The following is a 10,369-nucleotide window of genomic DNA, read 5'->3' as shown; positions in this document are numbered from 1 at the left end:
ATTCATGCCCGTACCACCTCTTTGGGTGGCCTAATCTTCATCAACCAATCATTCCATCACATGTGCGAGGCAAACTTCCGTGTTCCTCGTCCCAATGTATCGCTCCCAATTACTAAACGCAAGACTCGTCACTGCCTGTGATGAAATAATATAAACAATTATATTTAGCAATTAAGCTAATTGTATCTAATCTGAGAGTTGCGATCTCTCAACGGGGCGACTTTTGTAAGTTTCACGTCGTCACAACTTTGTCAACAAGCTCCTGATCCCAGGAAACTGTCCCGTACGCTTGTGGAAAACAGACAATACTGGGAAATATGTCGCACTTTGAGTTCATAATGAACAAGTCTCAAGCTCCTTAAGTGAAAAATAAATAAAAAAATTAAACGTGTTCCACTCCAAAACGGCGTTGAACAGCTACAGTAAGAGATCCTCACCTAATCCTACCTTCACCTAACCAAACAGAATCTAACCACGTTTAATACTTGTGTAGACGACCAGTACTATTAGCCAGGTGTTGGTGAAAACTTCCATCATTCGACACGCACAATGTTACGAACACAAACATCTTTGACGAAATTTAAAGATTTGCAAGACAAATTCTCTGGCGATATATCTAACGTTTATCATCTGGTCAGCTTTGACCTTGCGTCTGCAACACACACAAGCATGCTGAGCAAGTTAATTTACAGAGAAAATATTTCACAGTTTATAAAGAAAAGTATATGGACTACCCGGCTGGTCTCGGGTCTCTCTCCCCCAGTCTCCCACCTCTCTCATCCCCTATACCCTCCTCCCTGTCTTACGTCTCCCACCTTTCCCACCTTTCTCCTTCCTTCTTTCCTTCCCACTCAACCAACATCACCCCGTCTGCACCTTTCGCTCCCCTAGACCAAGGGTTACACAACAGCTCAAGACCAAGCTGCTTGATGCTCAGAAATCCCCGACTCTCAAGATGGTCAGTCATACAAGGCCATGTGATCAACAGTCTCCACTGATCACCTTTGGGTGCATTATGAGGATATCTTCAGCACCACGAGAGGTAATAAAGTAATTGCAAAGCTTCAGGTACCTGATGCTGGCAGATCTGAAGGGTCTAATGATTGGACATTCCGTGATGTGGTGTACGAGATCATGCCTCAGTTCCTGCTCACAGAAGTTTGCACCTGGAGTGCTCAGGATTGGGAGATCCGTCACCTGTAGCCACCTGCCACAGGTAACGGTAACCCAACCTGATCCTGGCAACCAGTGTGTCGCACAGTCTGGTCGACGTTTTGTACTTCCCATAAACATAGTTTTCAGATCTAAACAAATCATAGCTTTTATATGGGTGCTTTCTGACCTTTGGGAGTCAGTAATTTCTGTCGTGTCAGACCAGAGTGTTTAGAACAGCATAACCTTAACAACAGGGAGAAGGATATCTTAATCCAGCCTGATCCTTGTTACATGGGTAACTGACCACAATGTCTGCCATTATGATGAGTCATATTTCGAGAAAATCATGACAATAAATATCAAAATATAAGAACAGCATATTCCCTATTTTATTCAAGAATTCATCGAAATCGCAGGGGGGGGGAGAAGGGGAATTAAGACCCTCAATATGGCATGGCATTTGAGCCTACCCGAAAGAGCCTATGACATTTACATACGAAACATGGAGTATATGAAAATTGGGCGAGGCTAGCCCCAAGCCCCGGACAAACAACCAAACATCCTATTTTATATAGATACGTCAACTGGGGACATTGTTTACAATAGGTGTGGGAAGCGAAGCTCGGATTATCATAGGCTTCCGTGGCAAAGTAAGGAGTTCCAATATGGCTGCCAATCGTCACTGTAAATTACCTGCTATACTTTGTGCACTTATAGAGGTCAGTGGATGACTCGAATCAAACAAAAGCGTAAATATATCGTTTTACAGAAATGTAACTTTTGGGTGAAAAAGAACACAGTTAAAGCTTGAAAATAGATGAAAAGGAGAAGATGAAGGAGAGTGTCGCTGCCACCTACCTTTCCCGCCCTCCAGGCCTTCCGCTGTCACCGCCCTCGTCCTCTGGAAATGGAAATGAAAATGCCCCAAGTGTGTGTGTGTGTGTGTGTGTGTGTGTGTGTGTGTGTGTGTGTGTGTGTGTGTGTGTGTGTGTGTGTGTGTGTGTGTCTATTTTTATTTTAGTATATTTGCATGTAGGATCGAGTTGTTAGCTCTTGGGCCCCGCCTTTCTAACCGATCGACAGTTGTCTAATGTACTGATTCCTTAACCTAGTTTTAGCTATCATATCTACTACATACATCTCTCTCTCACTCTCTCTTTCTATCTCTCTCTCTTTTTCCTCTCTCTCACTTTCTCACTTTCACCTGTTTACTCGCAAATACATATACATCGTACATATTACCCAGGTCGCATGCAACTCTCCCTGCAACAAAACATTAAGTGAATAATGCAAATATAAATTTGCAACACGGAGCGAACATAACATTTCCTTGAAACACTCCAGTCAAAGTCACTGAAGAAAATGCCTATTATTTCGTAGATTACATTTGTGAGAAGTTAAATGTCGCCCGCGGAAGCCTTGATTACTGGGAATTTCTTCATAATGATGAAATCAATGTAACGCCTGGATGAGGTTAATATTTTCTTAATATTAAAACCAAATACACTCAAAAGTTTCGTAAGATTATTTTCACGGCTTCTAGGGGTCGACGCCCCAGCTCACGGCTTCAGAAAAGTTGCTTCATTTTGAATAGAAATTAATATTTTCTCATACGTAAAAATGGAGTCCAGCTTCAGATATGAGAACGAGATAAACATTGCAATTAGCAACGATAAGTATTGTCAGGACAATTACGAATAAAACAACAACAGTGAATTTGGAACAAACAGCTGTTAAGGGTAATCCCCCCACACTGAACAGGTGTTAGGGTAATCCCCCCACACTGAACAGGTGTTAGGGTAATCCCCCCACACTGAACAGGTGTTAGGGTAATCCCCCCACACTGAACAGGTGTTAGGGTAATCCCCCCACACTGAACAGGTGTTAGGGTAATCCCCCCACACTGAACAGGTGTTAGGGTAATCCCCCCACACTGAACAGGTGTTAGGGTAATCCCCCCACACTGAACAGGTGTTAGGGTAATCCCCCCACACTGAACAGGTGTTAGGGTAATCCCCCCACACTGAACAGGTGTTAGGGTAATCCCCCCACACTGAACAGGTGTTAGGGTAATCCCCCCACACTGAACAGGTGTTAGGGTAATCCCCCCACACTGAACAGGTGTTAGGGTAATCCCCCCACACTGAACAGGTGTTAGGGTAATCCCCCCACACTGAACAGGTGTTAGGGTAATCCCCCCACACTGAACAGGTGTTAGGGTAATCCCCCCACACTGAACAGGTGTTAGGGTAATCCCCCCACACTGAACAGGTGTTAGGGTAATCCCCCCACACTGAACAGGTGTTAGGGTAATCCCCCCACACTGAACAGGTGTTAGGGTAATCCCCCCACACTGAACAGGTGTTAGGGTAATCCCCCCACACTGAACAGGTGTTAGGGTAATCCCCCCACACTGAACAGGTGTTAGGGTAATCCCCACACTGAACAGGTGTTAGGGTAATCCATCCACACTGAACAGGTGTTAGGGTAATCCATCCACACTGAACAGGTGTTAGGGTAATCCATCCACACTGAACAGGTGTTAGGGTAATCCATCCACACTGAACAGGTGTTAGGGTAATCCATCCACACTGAACAGGTGTTAGGGTAATCCATCCACACTGAACAGGTGTTTTGGTAATCCATCCACACTGAACAGGTGTTTTGGTAATCCCCCCACACTGAACAGGTGTTTTGGTAATCCCCCACACTGAACAGGTGTTTTGGTAATCCATCCACACTGAACAGGTGTTAGGGTAATCCCCCCACACTGAACAGGTGTTTTGGTAATCCATCCACACTGAACAGGTGTTTTGGTAATCCATCCACAGTATAATGGTTATAAATGGTCTGAAAATGTTCTCTGCCAAAACCACCTGATTGATTTTTTTTATAAAAGTGCCTCCAGTTCTCTTTTTCCATTTTCTGATGAACGGTTTTGATATATGTGGATATAATGTTTTTACGTATGGCTCACCTAGTTTGTAATGACACACACACTCACACACACACACACACACACACACACACACACACACACACACTCACACACACACACACACACACACACACACACACACACACACTCACACACACACACACACACACACACACACACACACACACACACACACACACACTCACACACACACACACACACACACACACACACACACACACACACACACACACACACACACACACACACACACACACACACACACTCACACACACTCACACACACACACTCACACACACACACACACTCACTCACACACACACACACACACACACACACTCACACACTCACACACACTCACACACACACACACTCGGACACACAGAGCACAGAGCTCAACTCACCGCAAGCACAATTAAGTGAGTACACTCACACACACACACACACACACACACACACACACTCACACACCTCTTCTCTTCATAGCACGTCGCATTTTGACAGTGTACTTTACCCAAGGCCAATAACTGATATACAATAAAATAGCAGCGGCTCGCGAAACTGACTTATCCCGTTTTCTCTTCGTGGATCTAGTGGTTGGTCAGGTTAGGGCACACGAGTCATGATCGCCGTAATGGCACACTTCAAGAGTATGAATGCTGACCAAGTGAATAAGAGTGAGAGAGACAGTTGTCGTGTTAGATTCAGCTACTGGGAACCAAACATTGCAAGCAGCACGGGCTATGGTGATCCCGTAGCACTCACCTGCTACAGCATACGACACACTGATGAAGACTAAGTCATCCAAAAGGCGGTATGGGCATGAATATCCCGTTACTGTGTGGTGAAGCCCAAGAGAACTCAAGAGTCACTGCCCGAGGTTCTCTCACCTTCAGAACATAAATGCAACTCATGTACTCACCCCCGCAGAGTAAACAGTCCCGGCATGGAACACTCACCTGAAAAAAGGTAGACTTAAAAGAGGTCCAAAGGTATGCAAGGAGGCTGGTTACTGACCAGTATATATACAGTTACAGTAACGGTATATTATATATATATATATATATATATATATATATATATATATATACATATATATATATATATATATATATATATATATATATATATATATATATATATACATATATATGTATATATATATGTCGTACCTAGTAGCCAGAACGCACTTCTCAGCCTACTATGCAAGGCCCGATTTGCCTAATAAGCCAAGTTTTCCAGAATTAATATATTTTCTCAAATTTTTTTCTTATGAAATGATAAAGCTACCCATTTCATTATGTATGAGGTCAATTTTTTTTTATTGGAGTTAAAATTAACGTAGATATATGACCGAACCTAACCAACCCTACCTAACCTAACCTAACCTATCTTTATAGGTTAGGTTAGGTTAGGTTGCCGAAAAAGTTAGGTTAGGTTAGGTAGGTAGGTTAGGTAGTTGAAAAACAATTAATTCATGAAAACTTGGCTTATTAGGCAAATCGGGCCTTGAATAGTAGGCTGAGAAGTGAGTTCTGGCTACTAGGTACGACATATATATATATATATATATATATATATATATATATATATATATATATATATATATATATATATATATATATATATATATATATATATATATATTAGAGAGAGAGAGAGCATCCTGGCGTAACTGGACAAACAACTAAGTCACTGAACCTGTTAACCTTTTCCAGCAACCACCTTCTCGACGATAGCAGACCAGAACACACTTCAGAGCAAGAAAAATGTAGAGGACATAATGCGCCCACCACCACCACCACCACCACCACCACCACCACCACACACGGCCAGGTGGCCGCGGTGGTGGTGGTGGCGGGGGGGGGGGGGGAAGGGGGCGGAGAACACAAACAAACATCAAGAGACACCAACCTAAGCGACTTACTTACGCTACGTGTAATAACAAGCGGCCAGAGAGCGAGCGGCTTAGGTTATAAGTGTTGCGGGACCTACGACGGACGGAAGGTCAGCCTGGGAAGGTTGTGGAGGACGTCTGTAGGGTTGTGGTTGTTTGTGAGGGTGTTGTGATCCTGTGCTGGGTTGTGGAGATAATTTGTGGGATTATGTGGAACGTTTGCTGGGGTTGTGGATGACCTTAGTTGCTGTGGTTGTGGTGGTGGTGGTGGTGGTTGTATTATTTCAGCAGCAGTAGGGGGGTGAATCTGTCCATTCACTCTAGTTGGTATAGCTGCGGCCACGGTTCTTGCAGGGTCGGCGTTCGATCCCCGATGGGCCAAGTGGTCGGTCGGGCATTGTTGCTTTAATTCGTCCGCCTATCCCAGCTCCCATCTTGTCCTCCTATTCTATCCATGTGCTATATAATACTTTCTCTTGATATCACCTCTCTCTCTCTCTCTCTCTCTCTCTCTCTCTCTCTCTCTCTCTCTCTCTCTCTCTCTCTCTCTCTCTCTCTCTCTCTCTCGCTCTCTCTCACTCACTCACTCATCGTATCGGTGGCTGGAGCTGCAGGAACAACTTACATTGATTTACAAAGTGACAGTTGTTACTGGACTATCAAAGTATTGACACCCTTAAAGGGACAGGATGGGGGAAGGGGTTGAGAGGGGACGTTGGGAAGGTGGAAACAAGAGATGGTGTCCACACACACACACACACACACACACACACACACACACACACACACACACACACACACACATACACACACACACACACACACACACACACACACACACACACACACACACACACACACAGTATTACTTCTCTCATAGTGCTATATAATTGCTGAATTCTTTTTATCCGTTATCTTCTGGTCATTACATATAATTGTGTGTGGCTTCTCCTGCTTCCTTCCCTCTGTCTCTCTCTCTCTCTCTCCTAACTTTCATTTGTATTTTTCACCCCTCTCCACTACCTCCCCTATCCTCTACCCCCTCTTCACTACCCCTTCTCCACTTCCCCTCCTCTCGACTACTCCCCGACTCTGGGGATGTATGCGTGTGCATGAGATACACACATATATGTAGTCACCTATGCAGGCGATGAATCACAATAACGTGGCTGAAGAATGTTGACCAGACCACACACTAGAAGATGAAGGGACGACGACGTTTCGGTCCGTCCTGGACCACAATCGACTTGAGAATGGTCCAGGACGGACCGAAACGTCGTCGTCCCTTCACCTTCTAGTGTGTGGTCTGGTCAACATGTAGTCACCTAGTTGTCCTTGCGGGGTTCGAGCTTCGGCCCGAGGGTACACAATGAAGGGGAAACTTCGCTCAATCAGCAGCGGAACACCGCCAACAACGTGATCTAAACCAGCGAGCACCAGAACAATCTTCAGAGACCTCGAACCTGGGTACCCAGGCGACCACAACCCCGCCTGCCTCACACCAGCTCTCACACCCGGAGAACATATCAGAAACGTAGGAAATGTAGAGAGGTGTCCAGCGAGAAGCTGACGACGTGGGGACGAGAGAGGACATGATACACATACAATACTTACGGGGGTATTGTTAAGTGAATGAAGGAAGAAATATTTACAATGAGTGCAAAGAAAATGGGAAGCCGTAAGTGGAAGCTATAAGACAGATGCGCCATAGAGATGCGTGAAAAATACTCCGTTCATGTAAAATTATTAAGAAACTCGAGATAACCATTACGAGGCTGTAGTAAATGTTATCAATTTAAAAAACGACATGATTGGAAAGGCCAGGGGCCAAGAGCTGAAGTTCAACCCTTCTGGGACACACATGCGAGTACAGACACACGCGCGCGAAGGAAAACAAAATTAATCTGCTTCAAGAGCCAACTAAAACCCTATGAACACTGGGCACCAATAGAGACGAACACTGTTCGCAATAAAGCGTCTTTTCCAAAATTTGTCACCGATCCACCCACGATCGGTGACAAATTCAGAACACCGAGAATTCAGAACAGACATGAAATACGACCGCGAACTGAAAAAGTAAGAAAAAAAATGAAATCAAGTTTGGTATGTAATAAGAGTTGACCATAATACGCCTACCCGATACATTACCCATAAAAAAACGAGTGAACTAGTTCCACGGCCAGACATACAATTGTATTTTTCTTTTTTTAAGCAGCGTACTGGAACATGTCTGAAACCCATGACACTATTCCGAAGTGTTCATAAAAATAATTACCATAAAATACGTGCACGCGGCTGTGCAGTGGAGTGTATTTGGGTGTATTAATTGTGTATTGATGAATATGTCAAAATGATTATCGGTATTTTTAGAGAGTTAAGAGCTCATTGGTTTGCTGGTAAAGGTTCTGTTCTTTAGCGAGCGGGTTTGTGGCAGGAACTGCACTGTTCTTCTGTTCTCCCAATTACAGCCATTGTTATTAATGGGAGCAAAGCTAATAGTAGCAATAGAATTTTTTTTTTTTTTTTTTTGAGATATATACAAGAGTTGTTACATTCTTGTACAGCCACTAGTACGCGTAGCGTTTCGGGCAGGTCCCTGGAATACGATCCCCGCCGCGAAGAATCGTTTTTTCATCCAAGTACACATTTTACTGTTGCGTTAAACAGAGGCTACAGTTAAGGAATTGCGCCCAGTAAATCCTCCCCAGCCAGGATACGAACCCATGACATAGCGCTCGCGGAACGCCAGGCGAGTGTCTTACCACTACACCACGGAGACTGTTAAAATGGGAATAATTCGACCGTGACAGGACTCGAACCTGCAATCTTCGGATCCGAAGTCCGACGCCTTATCCATTAGGCCACACGGTCAGGTTTTAAAATTACACAAGTAGTCATGAAAGACAATATGAACAATACCTGAAGTAGTAGTAATAAGACTACTATCAAATTACCTGAGGGCTACTATATAGTGTCCTCGACGAGGACAGGAAGCTGGCGACTTGTCAAAGGTCCCCCCTCCCTCCATTTGTTTTAATGATTTTATTTATTTGGATCTTAAATTGCAGCACCGTTTTGGCATTAACGACGTTGGCGGGTAGGCGGTTCCTTGGGTTTATAACCCTATGGGTGGAAAAACATCTCCTGTTTTATGTATATTGTGGCTTATTGAGCTTGAAAACGTGAAGAACACAGCGAATCGGGCAGTAGAATCAGATATTTTTGAAGGCTGTTCTTACTATTACTTGTAGAAGTAGTAACCAGAATTAGAGTAATAGATTTAATGACAAATGGTAATTCTCTTACCATTCTCTTCACCTCACCGCTTCACACAACCACAACAACAACGCACCGCTTCACACAACCACAACAACAACGCACCGCTTCATATAACCAGTTATAAAGTTCTTCCCGTGAACTGTCTTCTACATCTAGGTTGTAATATATAAAATACTCAATCTTAACAAGTCACTGAATCTCATTCCCTCAGATCATTTGGGGTAAAGCTTTTACAAGCCTCAGGATCTCACATATGGAGACCGATATGCACGTCATGTATCATACACATATACATGTATCATACACATCAGGTATACATAACCCCACGAGGTATACAAAATTTGATTAAACAGATTCGTCTTCGCTTCAAATTAAGATTTTCCAATTGATTGTTTTCGTGTGTATTCATCAGTAAATATACAAGTATACCGTTTTTCTATTCCTCTTCCCATTTTCCAATTTTTTTCTCGTTTTATGCACTATGGAGAAAGAAAATGGAAAAAAGTTAGATGCTGGAGGGCCGACAGAGGTGAGTGATGGGTGGAATAACTGGCAAACGTTTCTCATTTGGAAGAGGACTTTCACGGTGGGTTTGTGTGGGCGGGCGCCCACGGTGGGTACCTGGGAGGGAGAGAGAGACCCGGAAAGAAAGGTGGGAGGACACAGAAAATATCTAAATTATGTATATGTGAGTGGTGAGCAGTTTACAGGTAAAATATAGAGAGGGACTATTACGAGATACGTGTGGTGGCCCGGGATGCTGTTGTTATAGATTCAGCTACTCGGAACAAGTTTCAAGTAGCACGGGCTATGGTGAGCCCGGGAGGTCTAACAGAGAGACTGTGTGTAGCAGACAGCTGGGGCAAGTGCGCTTGCTTCCAATTTCCGGGGCGAGCGGTCACCTTCCCAAACATATCACATTAAATGGTATTCCCACACTGTTATGTACGTACTTACGCGCGTGCGTGTGTGTGTGTGTGTGTGTGTGTGTGTGTGTGTGTGTGTGTGTGTGTGTGTGTGTGTGTGTGTGTGTGTGTGTGTGTGTGTGTGTGTGTGTGTAAATACTTAAACATATAAAT

General features: G+C 43.9%; 1 non-coding gene across 1 annotated transcript; it reads right to left on the bottom strand.

The window, feature by feature from the left end:
* Positions 1-8,809: 8,809 nt before the first annotated feature.
* On the bottom strand, positions 8,810-8,882 carry TRNAR-UCG (transfer RNA arginine (anticodon UCG)). The gene has a single exon. It is a non-coding gene; the product is annotated as a tRNA-Arg (tRNA).
* Positions 8,883-10,369: the final 1,487 nt, after the last annotated feature.

The sequence above is a fragment of the Procambarus clarkii genome, chromosome 35, assembly GCF_040958095.1.
Source record: "Procambarus clarkii isolate CNS0578487 chromosome 35, FALCON_Pclarkii_2.0, whole genome shotgun sequence".
In the NCBI taxonomy this organism is placed as follows: domain Eukaryota; kingdom Metazoa; phylum Arthropoda; class Malacostraca; order Decapoda; family Cambaridae; genus Procambarus; species Procambarus clarkii.
The sequence above is the reverse complement of the archived record's forward strand: the minus strand, read 5'-3'. Positions and strand labels throughout refer to the sequence as shown.